Below are 9,807 nucleotides of genomic sequence, written 5' to 3'. Positions count from 1 at the left end.
AGGAAGGAAACACCCTAAGAAGGCCGTTTCTGAAACACTGTTTTCGCAATGGAGGACCGTTTTATCATTTGTTCTGCTTGAAGAAAGGAAGAAGAAGAAGAAGAAGAAAAAGAAAAAGAAAAAAAAAAAAAACAACAAATTCTGTGAAACAATACAACACTGGTAGTTGCTTATGACTAGAACATGTATCTTGTATAGATAGAATAGAACAGAACAGAATAGAATAGATAGATAAAAATTAGAATCCTGTGGAATAACTTTAGCTATTCGATTGTTTCTTACGTTGACGAAACTGTTTACTGTCGAACCCTTTGTTTATTTTTGTAAACAATAGCTGAACAACAGTGGGAATCGATTCAAAGACCAATTCAGACAGATGTAAAAATATTGATAAGTGTTTCACCGGTTGAGCAGTTTGGTGGCAACGGTTTTACGATTCAATTGGTGAGTAGTGTCTCACCAAAACCGTTGAAATTGATGGAGGTTGTTATGGTACTTAAGGGTGTGTTTACATGTTGATCGATGTCATAATATGAAGTTGGTAAAATCAAAGGATTTTGAAGAAATAAAAAAGAAGCTTTAGGTAGATTGTATTATATTATTAGTTTTATTTATGGTGCTCCCAGCGTTTTTTAATCAAATTAGTTATTAACAAATCATGCACACAAAGAGGAGTTTTCATTTCCTTGCACCAAGGTTTGAAATCCCATCTTTCAAATTAGTTATTAACAAATCATGCACACAAAGAGGGTTTTCATTTCCTTGCACCAAGGTTTGAAATCCCATCTTGCCAAGATGGTAAAGATGTCAAGACTTTTGAGTCCCAATCATCCATGTAGGTACCTTCTTCGAGCAGATGAGTTCATGGGTAAAGATTCTTCAGAATTTTTCACCATTTCATTTGAAGCCATAATTCCAATGGTAGAAGGGTTCTTCCCAAGACCTCTTCAAGAAAGGATGCTGTTGAGGTCATGGGTAACAATATAGAAGCCAAGGCTGAATACGTAGGAAATGATGTAGGTTGCTGATGCTAACTTGATGACTATTCTCAATGCAGGATGCATTGCAGAAGTGAAAGCTGAAAAGCCAACAGGGATCACGAAGTTAAGAAAGGTTGTGCGTGGTTGGTATCCGGATGGATGACCATCTGGACAGTTTCGTGGTGTTGACTTTTCCCTCCCTACTCTAGGTGAGGGAAATGTGAGGTAGCTTGTCGCCGAATAGAGGTAAAGCTATTATATATAGATGTAGATCTGTCCTAGGACAGGTTTCAACACGACGTTCTCCACTTTTCTCGATCTTGGGCGCCCTCCTTTAAAGCTATTAAGCCCCTGTTACTGGAAAGTCTGGAAACCTTGGCACTTGTACAGTAACGTTAGGGTCCTAACAACAAACCCTTGGATAGCTTTGGAAAATTAGAATCCTGTGGAATAACTTTAGCTATTCGATTGTTTCTTACGTTGACGAAACTGTTTACTGTCGAACCCTTTGTTTATTTTGTAAACAATAGCTGAACAACAGTGGGAATCGATTCAAAGACCAATTCAGACAGATGTAAAAATATTGATAAGTGTTTCACCGGTTGAGCAGTTTGGTGGCAACGGTTTTACGATTCAATTGGTGAGTGGTGTCTCACCAAAACCGTTGAAATTGATGGAGGTCATTATGGTACTTAAGGGTGTGTTTACATGTTGATCGATGTCATAATATGATGTTGGTAAAATCAAAGGATTTTGAAGAAATAAAAAAGAAGCTTATAGCGTGAACGCTGGGTGCTATTTAGGTAGATTGTATTATATTATTAGTTTTATTTATGGTGCTTGCAGCGTTTTTTAATCAAATTAGTTATTAACAAATCATGCACACAAAGAGGGGTTTTCATTTCCTTGCACCAAGGTTTGAAATCCCATCTCGCCAAGATGGTAAAGATGGCTTGTCAAGACTTTTCAAGAGTCCCAATCATCCATGTGCCTTCTTCGAGCAGAAGAGCACTAGAGTTCTTGGGTAAAGATTCCTCAGAATTTTTCACCATTTCATATTTTGAAGCCATAATTCCAATGGTAGAAGGGTTCTTCCCAAGACCTCTTCAAGAAAGGATGCTGTTGAGGTCATGGGTAACAATATAGAAGCCAAGGCTGAATATGTAGGAAATGATGTAGGTTGCTGATGCTAACTTGATGACTATTCTCAATGCAGGATGCATTGCAGATGCGAAAGCTGAAAAGCCAACAGGGATCAAGAAGTTAAGAAAGGTTGTGCGTGGTTGGTATCCGGATGGGTGACCATCTGGACAGTTGTGTCCTGTTGGTTTTTCCCGTCCACACTCTGGGTGGGATTAGGTAATTACCTAATGTGAGGAGGTAGCTTGTTGCCGAATAGAGGGTAAAGCCCCTGTTAATAGGAACCTTAGCACTTGTACAGTAACGTTGGGGTCCTAACAACAAACCCTTGGATAGCTTTGATGTTATGTAGGACCAAACTTTCTTTAAATCTTATAGCGAGCTTTCCTTTTTAGATTTTTGTTTCCTTCTAAGCACAGGATCAACTTGAACTTACCTAAGTTTGGTGATTCAATTTAAAAATTTAAATTAAAGATCTTTTCTTACGTCCAAATGAGATTCAATCCACAAAATACAATCCACTGGTTCAACTATGAAGCGTTTTTTCTGAACTATTGAAAGAAAAATGTCTCTTTAAATCGTCCCTGATGATACTTGAAGATATCGAGCAGATTTTTCCACGTCATATAGCCGAAAAACAGCACCATAAGCTCTTGGAACATGCTTCAGAATTAGGACTGAGAAATAGAGGGAAATATGAAGATGGCTTCCACTAAGAAACAGTAAAGTGATGGTGTAATCAGCTAATCAAATAGTTGTTTATGTTTGCGTCCAAATCTAAACACGAATCAAATCAATATTATTGTAAACAAAAACATTGGTTCTGTTACCTCTGTTGTAAAACCTTTGAGTATAGTTATTGAGTTAATTATCAATTTTATTATTGACTTATTGAATTACTAACCAAAAGATTCTTTTTGTATCAGTTAACTTACTCCTAACTTATTTATCCACCTATCTACTCAACCCGTTTGTAAGGCTTTTCCTTTCAAAATTCAAATTTTTAGTCATTTCCCCAACGCTACTGGGGGAGGATTTTCCAAATTTTTGTTGAATTATGATTTCTCTCATTTCATCACCAAAACACGGAAAAGTAATTGTGAAATTTATATCTACATAAAGTTCTATTAAAAACCACCCCACACCCCTTTCATTCGTGTAACTTTTGAACAGCTCTTCGACGAGGAGAGGGGAAAATAAAAATTAAAATTTTAATCACTTCTGGTAAGTTTTAATGACAACCGATTAAAAATTTCCATCCCATTTATTGCACCCTTCAGGGAGGAATGCTGATCTCTGGTGCTGATGGAAAAATTTCCTGATGAAAGTTGCTGCTGTTGCTTCTGCTTTTGTCTGCGGATCTGGTGTGAGATTTGAATTCGGATTGGCTGAAGGAGGAAAATGGTGAGGAGACGGAGGTGGGAAATTTTAAGGTGGAATTCCGTGAGAATTTCAATTACAGATTTTTTTTTTGGATGGAGACTAGTTTTGGGTTATTTATTTAAGTGTGGAGGAGTTTCGGTTCTGATTGTGACTGTTGTGATTATATGTCTAATCTTTTAATTAATACCTATGTCTAATTCTACCAGGGTCTGTTGCTTCTGCTTTTGTCTGCGGATCTGGTGTGAGATTTGAATTCGGATTGGCTGAAGGAGGAAAATGCTGAGGAGGCGGAGGTGGGAAATTTCAAGGTGGAATTCCGTGAGAATTTCAATTACAGATTTTGTTTGGATTAGAGACTAGTTTTGGGTTATTTATTTAAGTGTGGAGGAGTTTCGGTTGTGATTGTGACTGTTGTGATTATATGTCTAATCTTTTAATTAATATGTCTAATTCTACCAGGGCACTTTTCAATCACCTTAAATCCGTTTGCAATAACTTTAAATTCTTCTACATGCATAGTTTATTGATTAAAACAATTTTGGGACATGAGTCACAAAATTGGAACTCTGATTTCCAAAAGCCAAATTAGGTGGAACCCTACGAGGGTACGAGCTACGTTTAACACCTCCCAGAATTAATCTACACCTTCACACAACTCTGTCTCAGTGGACTAATCAAAAATGACATTAAAGAAATTTAAATAATAATGAACTTTTCCTCGTAATATTTGTAACACTGGGAAATGACATATGTATGTACCTACCTAGTTGGGTTGCAAAAGCGATTTTTTCTTAAAGCATTTACCCTTCTTTCAGTTCTTTACTTACACAGGCATTTTATAGATAAATAATAATTTAATATTATTTATTTTATTGTTTACTCAGGCTGCAAAACAGATCGTGGGAGAACCTCGGGAATTAAACGTAGCATCTTTGCAGCAATCAATTTTGCGCCTGATAAAATGACCGACTTCCGATCCAACTAAAGACCTCAAAGGGAATTTTAGGGGGCCCAAAAATCAAAATGCTCCTCAGTTGGCTGAAACGCCTGCTGGCTTGGATTCCCACCGAATGGTTACTGAACAAAACGGAAGCTTACATTCTGCAAAATTTCGGAGCGGTCGGTGCTTACTCGATAGCGCTGGTGTCCAAATGTAAATTCAAGGGCACCAAGTTGCTCAAGGTGGGTGCCTGTTTCTTCATCTACAATTTCCTCTGTTGCCATTGCTCCGGTTAGGAAGGAAACACCCTAAGAAGGCCGTTTCTGAAACACTGTTTTCGCAATGGAGGACCGTTTTATCATTTGTTCTGCTTGAAGAAAGGAAGAAGAAGAAGAAGAAGAAAAAGAAAAAGAAAAAAAAAAAAAATAGAACAGAACAGAATAGAATAGATAGATATAGATAGATAGATAGATAGATAGATAGATAGATAGATAGATGGAAGATGCTGATACAAAATCATGACTAGACAGAAATGACGCGGACGAAATACAAGGAGATAATCTAGGCGGCTCTGGCATACTGGAAATTACAGAATTTGCTTTTCTTTAGATTTTAGAGATACAAGAGGTACCCAAGTCTGATTATTTTGTAACCGCTTGTGTACTTTTGGATGGTAAAATTAAATCAAGGTAACTTTCATTGATTTAAGAAGAATGGTTTTAGGCACGGTTTTCTTAAGGCTTTTCCCACTTGTGAGTTTCATCAGATTTTTTCTTTCCGAATGTCCTGCAGGCAATGTAATTTAAATGAGAGTGTTCCCACTTACGCACGACACGATTTTTTTTCCGAATGACTAGTGGCAACGGGCCTTTACTCTTACATTAGGTACCTACCTACTCATTATTTCCTACAGTTCCTACAAATTCGAGGTTGATTTCTAAAAAAAAAAAAAAAAAAAAAAAAATTGCCGCCGCTCCCCTACACTAGAGCCGCCCAGGTCAAGTTGATTATTTGTTCGAAATCAATTAAGTACATGATTGTTGTTAAAGGTAACTCGGCTGGTGATTTATGCTGACGACGTGAATTTGCTTAAAAATAACTTTGGTAAAAAAAAAAAAAAAAAAAAAATGCCTAGGTAGGTACCTTCAGAGAACCAAAACTTTCACAAGTTCTAGGTGTTAAAGTTCATTAGACAGGATTGTAAAGCATATTGTTGAAGTTTAACGTTTAGCAAATACATAAGTTAACAAATAACAAGATGTCTAAATCTGGGATGGATTTTTTTTCTTTTTTCAAGCCAAAGTATATACCTATTAATTCTTCGTCATATTTATCTTCAACACTCACACTCGTATTTATGAACAAGAATGATTGTTCTTAGATCAGTCTCAAGTCAAAATTGACCAATCAAATGCCTTGAGACTATGCTTAGCACGAACTTAAGAGCCAGCATTTTGTTCATAAATATGGGTGTCAATCTTCTCATGCAATATGTGATAAGACTGATAAGTTTATGACAGCGCTGAGAAGTTGATAAGATATTCTGTTTCTGATAAGAAATAAGAATGATGGAAGTATTATCCACCTGTACCTTTAGCCATGGGCAAGGTGAAACGATAGGTAATGAGGGTAATTATTATAATAACAAATAATTATTTATTATGAGATAATTAACATGTGTATTGAGTACTTAGGAAGGTAATTTTTAATTACAAGTAAGTAATTTTAGTATGAAATTAATTATGGTGACTTGAGATAATTAATGAAAACCAAGGAAGAGTCAATAAAATAGTACCTAGGTAGGTATTTTTTTTTTTTTTTTTTTTTTTAGATATGATAATATTTTTCTAAAATTTATTTAGGTATTGTAGGTAAGTGTATTATTTATTCCAGTTCACATTCTTTTCTTCTTATTTTCTCCAAGTGTCAACATTTGAATCTGATGATATTGATCACACACAAATCTAATGAACCTTTTTATTTAAGGGAACCCCAAGAAAAGATCTCTGAAATCCCGATATTACGTTCCCTGAATTTCAAAAAAAAAAAAAAAAAAAAAAAAAAAAAAAAGGAGTTCTTCTTACTGATCAAACTTGAATTTTTCTCAGCGTAAAAAAGTAGAAAAGTATAAAGCCTTGAAGATCTTTTTCAAAAAAAACTTTGACAAATGTCTTATCATTAATTTTATTTAGAAAAAAAGCGACGTTAAGGATTATAAAGATTTCTTTAAAAAACATACAAGAGGGCCGGTGAAATGATGGTAGCTGAAGACTTGCTTAGTAGGAAGAATAGGAAGGTAAACAAGGTACTGTTGTACATAGGAAAATTGGTGGGGTTTGAAGGAAAAACGACTTATACTTAGGCCATAAGAATTATGTAGGCCATGAGTTCTTTTTGCATCAAACCCCTCAATTATGGGGGGTGTAAGATGATCTTATGAAACTAGAAGTTATTTAACCCTTGTTCTTTGACTTTAAACTTAAAGTCAATTCCAAGGGCAAGGTAAACGCTACCTTTGTTTTGTAGTTTTGGCACATCCACTAATAAATAATTATTTCAAAATGTTTTGAGGCCCAAATATATCAACAAACACATACGTACGTAAGGTAGTATGTAAGTAGGTAAATATTTTATTATTATTTTATTATTATTATTATTATTATTATATTATTATTATTATTATTATATATATGATTGTATTATTATTACTGTATTAAATATTAGTATTATTATTATTATGTTATATTTATATGATTGGATATGATGCCTAAATCTATTGATTATAACAAGTGTATTGATATCATTCTGGTTCATATATCTTATCTTGCAGTAGAGTGTAGCGGTTTACAGTTAAAGTCATCTGTTCCATGCTCTAATTGTATTTAGAGTTCATTCCTCATAAAACGGAGGATAACATGTCAAGTCTCTCCAGAGATAAAGTGTCACAGTCTCTACGTTCACGTGTGCCTTTAATTGTGTATCATGTGGGGCTTTATATTCGCCGACGAACATACTTCTCTGAACATCTCTCATATGGTGCCATCATACCCCGTGTATACTCTAATTCTTTTATCCATAGGTATCTCGATCAGTATATAGCAGTAATAAGTCACTTTCTTATTGGCTTCAAAATCCTGCGTCGCAGATTTATTACTTATGTCGCCATTGGTAACAATATGTACCGTGTTCTGTTATATTACCACATTCGCACTAGTACCATATACTTCCTCTGTAACATCCATAATCAATGCTATTTGGTCTAATTGTCTTATCACCTAGAAAACTCGTATGCGCCTCTAAGTTTTCTCTTTTTTCAAGAGAGCTTAACCCGCGAGTAGCCGTAATAGAAATACACTACCATCACGTCGACGTCAACCGTTATCACGTGTTCACGTAAACGTGATAATGGTGTGGGTTTGTCCAAGCAATTATGCTACCTTACTGATATTATGAAAAAAATTTGAATAAGATCTTTCTGACTCCCCCATAACTTCAAGTGACGTGACACGTTCAATTCCAATTCAATTATTTCTTTATGAAGCATAATAATAGATTTATATTATACCAAGGTGTTTTTCCAAGTCAATATTGAACTTCGTAAGAAAATATTCGACTTCTTCTATGTTCGTATCTATTCCTTGTTTTTTCTTTTCGCCAGTAGCCACGCGCCAAAATATCTTCGCGCGTATGTTGGAGCGGGCTCGGAGTACGCGCCATTCAGGTCTAGGCTACAAGTTAGGTAGCCAGACCTATTTAGCTTGGTTGGGTAGCGGCGTCTGCCTTAGTAAGCGCTAGGTTCGGGTTCGATTCCCGCCCCGAAAAGGATTTTATCCTGAACGGATGGATGGTTCGTTCTCGGAGAACGGCTGGCTTTCTCCTGTCTTTCTTCTTCTCTTTCGATTTCGGGAGATAAGATCTTCTTAGGCTGTTACAATTTCCCTTTATCAAACGCTCTTGATTTCAGAGTTAAAGCGCTCTTTGAAAAAAAAAAAAAAAAAAAAAAACCTCTTGAAAATAATTAATAAAGTTCTATAGGTATTTCAAATTTCCTAATATTGTGAAGAAAATCTAAAGTTATGACCACTGACTGAGTCAGTGCGTCCACTCTCTTACTAGTGTTGGGAATTAATCGATTATTTCACATAATCGATTATCAATAATCGATTATAAAAAATAATGCGATTTAATCGATTATGTAATCGATTAATAATCGATTATTCTAATACGTGGAAAAGTCATGAGAAAAGTGCCTTTACCAGGGGGGGGGGTGTGTTGTGTGGGAGGGGGGCACATTCACATTTCAACCGAGCAGAAAAATGAGGACCAACGGACATTTTTCTTTTTCTTATTACGACTTCTAGATCCCGAGATAAACCAGTCGATTTAAAACAAAAAATACCGGTAAATCGTGAACTTTGACGGTCACGGCATACGCTCCGTAGGCGATGGATCGTCACATCAAATGTCCCGAGCAAAGGCTCCTCGCAGGCAACGCATTTAATGTGTTTTGTGGCGCATACGTTTCTGACGCAGTTCTTTTGCTCCTCCGCATAGCGCGCTTTGGCCATTATGCGCTACATAACGGACGAAAAAAAACAACTGTCGTTAAAGTCGACGGTCACACATTATTGGAAACTCTTTCATTAGAACGGAAATAGAAAATGAATTTTCGACCTTTTAAATGTTATTTTTTCGGAGTTTTGACCTCAAGATTTGGATTTTTTTCCCAACTTTTTACATAGGGAATCGTACCATTTTAATAATTTTTACCCATTGCAATGCTCCCATTGGCAAAAAATACCAAATGTGATTTTCCCGATTATTTTTCATAATCGATTATACTTTCGATTATTATTTGTATAATCGATTACGATTTACGGATGTATCAATAATAATCGATTAATCGATTTCATAATCGATTGATTCCCAACACTTACTACATCGTGTATTACTCTCAGAGCATATTATCTCAGTGCCTCCAAAAAAGAAAAGTCCCCAAAATAAGGGAGCCCTTTACAGTCTCTGCCCTTCCTAGAGTCTCTCGCTCTAACTCTTCGTCCTTCGGGGCCTCGATTTTTTGACCGGCTCTTTCTTTTTCTGTCTTTTGGGATTTTTTTAATATCTTTTTTGACCGCTTTAAAGGTGGAGGTTTTATTGTAATCGTTTTTGGGTTTCGGATTTAGAGGTCCCCTTTTTTGTTTTGTGTTTTTCTGTTGCAATCGCTTGTTGTGTTGTAAATCCGCTTTAATTTCTCGCTCTTACGTATTTTTTTTTGATAACGCGTGAAGTCGCCTATATCAGTTTTAGATTGTGTCGTTTAAATTGCCGAACGTCCATTTGGTCTATTATCGTACTCTGGGGTGG

At 35.9% G+C, this 9,807-nt stretch overlaps 3 long non-coding RNA genes across 4 annotated transcripts in view; 1 reads left to right on the top strand and 2 right to left on the bottom strand.

Annotated features, from left to right (window-relative positions):
• Positions 1-713: 713 nt before the first annotated feature.
• The window catches only part of LOC108253920, a 10,383-nt gene continuing 1,289 nt past the window's right edge, over positions 714-9,807 (bottom strand). Inside the window, exon 2 of the long non-coding RNA XR_001809836.2 lies at positions 714-1,078. This is a non-coding gene — a long non-coding RNA (uncharacterized LOC108253920). The remainder of the gene's footprint in view (positions 1,079-9,807) is intronic.
• Positions 1,783-2,738, bottom strand: LOC103521213. Of its 2 annotated transcripts, none has more exons than XR_541970.3 (2): positions 2,607-2,738; positions 1,783-2,217 (listed from the first exon to the last, which is right to left on the bottom strand). It is a non-coding gene; the product is annotated as an uncharacterized LOC103521213 (long non-coding RNA). The 2 variants fall into 2 exon arrangements; XR_001809837.2 differs by having other exon boundaries at positions 2,557-2,697.
• On the top strand, positions 2,952-4,869 carry LOC113472320. Its single transcript, XR_003394688.1, has 2 exons — positions 2,952-3,344; positions 4,388-4,869. It is a non-coding gene; the product is annotated as an uncharacterized LOC113472320 (long non-coding RNA).

The sequence above is a fragment of the Diaphorina citri genome, unplaced genomic scaffold, assembly GCF_000475195.1.
Source record: "Diaphorina citri unplaced genomic scaffold, Diaci psyllid genome assembly version 1.1 scaffold4741, whole genome shotgun sequence".
NCBI lineage: Eukaryota > Metazoa > Arthropoda > Insecta > Hemiptera > Psyllidae > Diaphorina > Diaphorina citri.
Note: the sequence above shows the minus strand (reverse complement) of the source record. Positions and strands in the feature narration are given on the sequence as shown.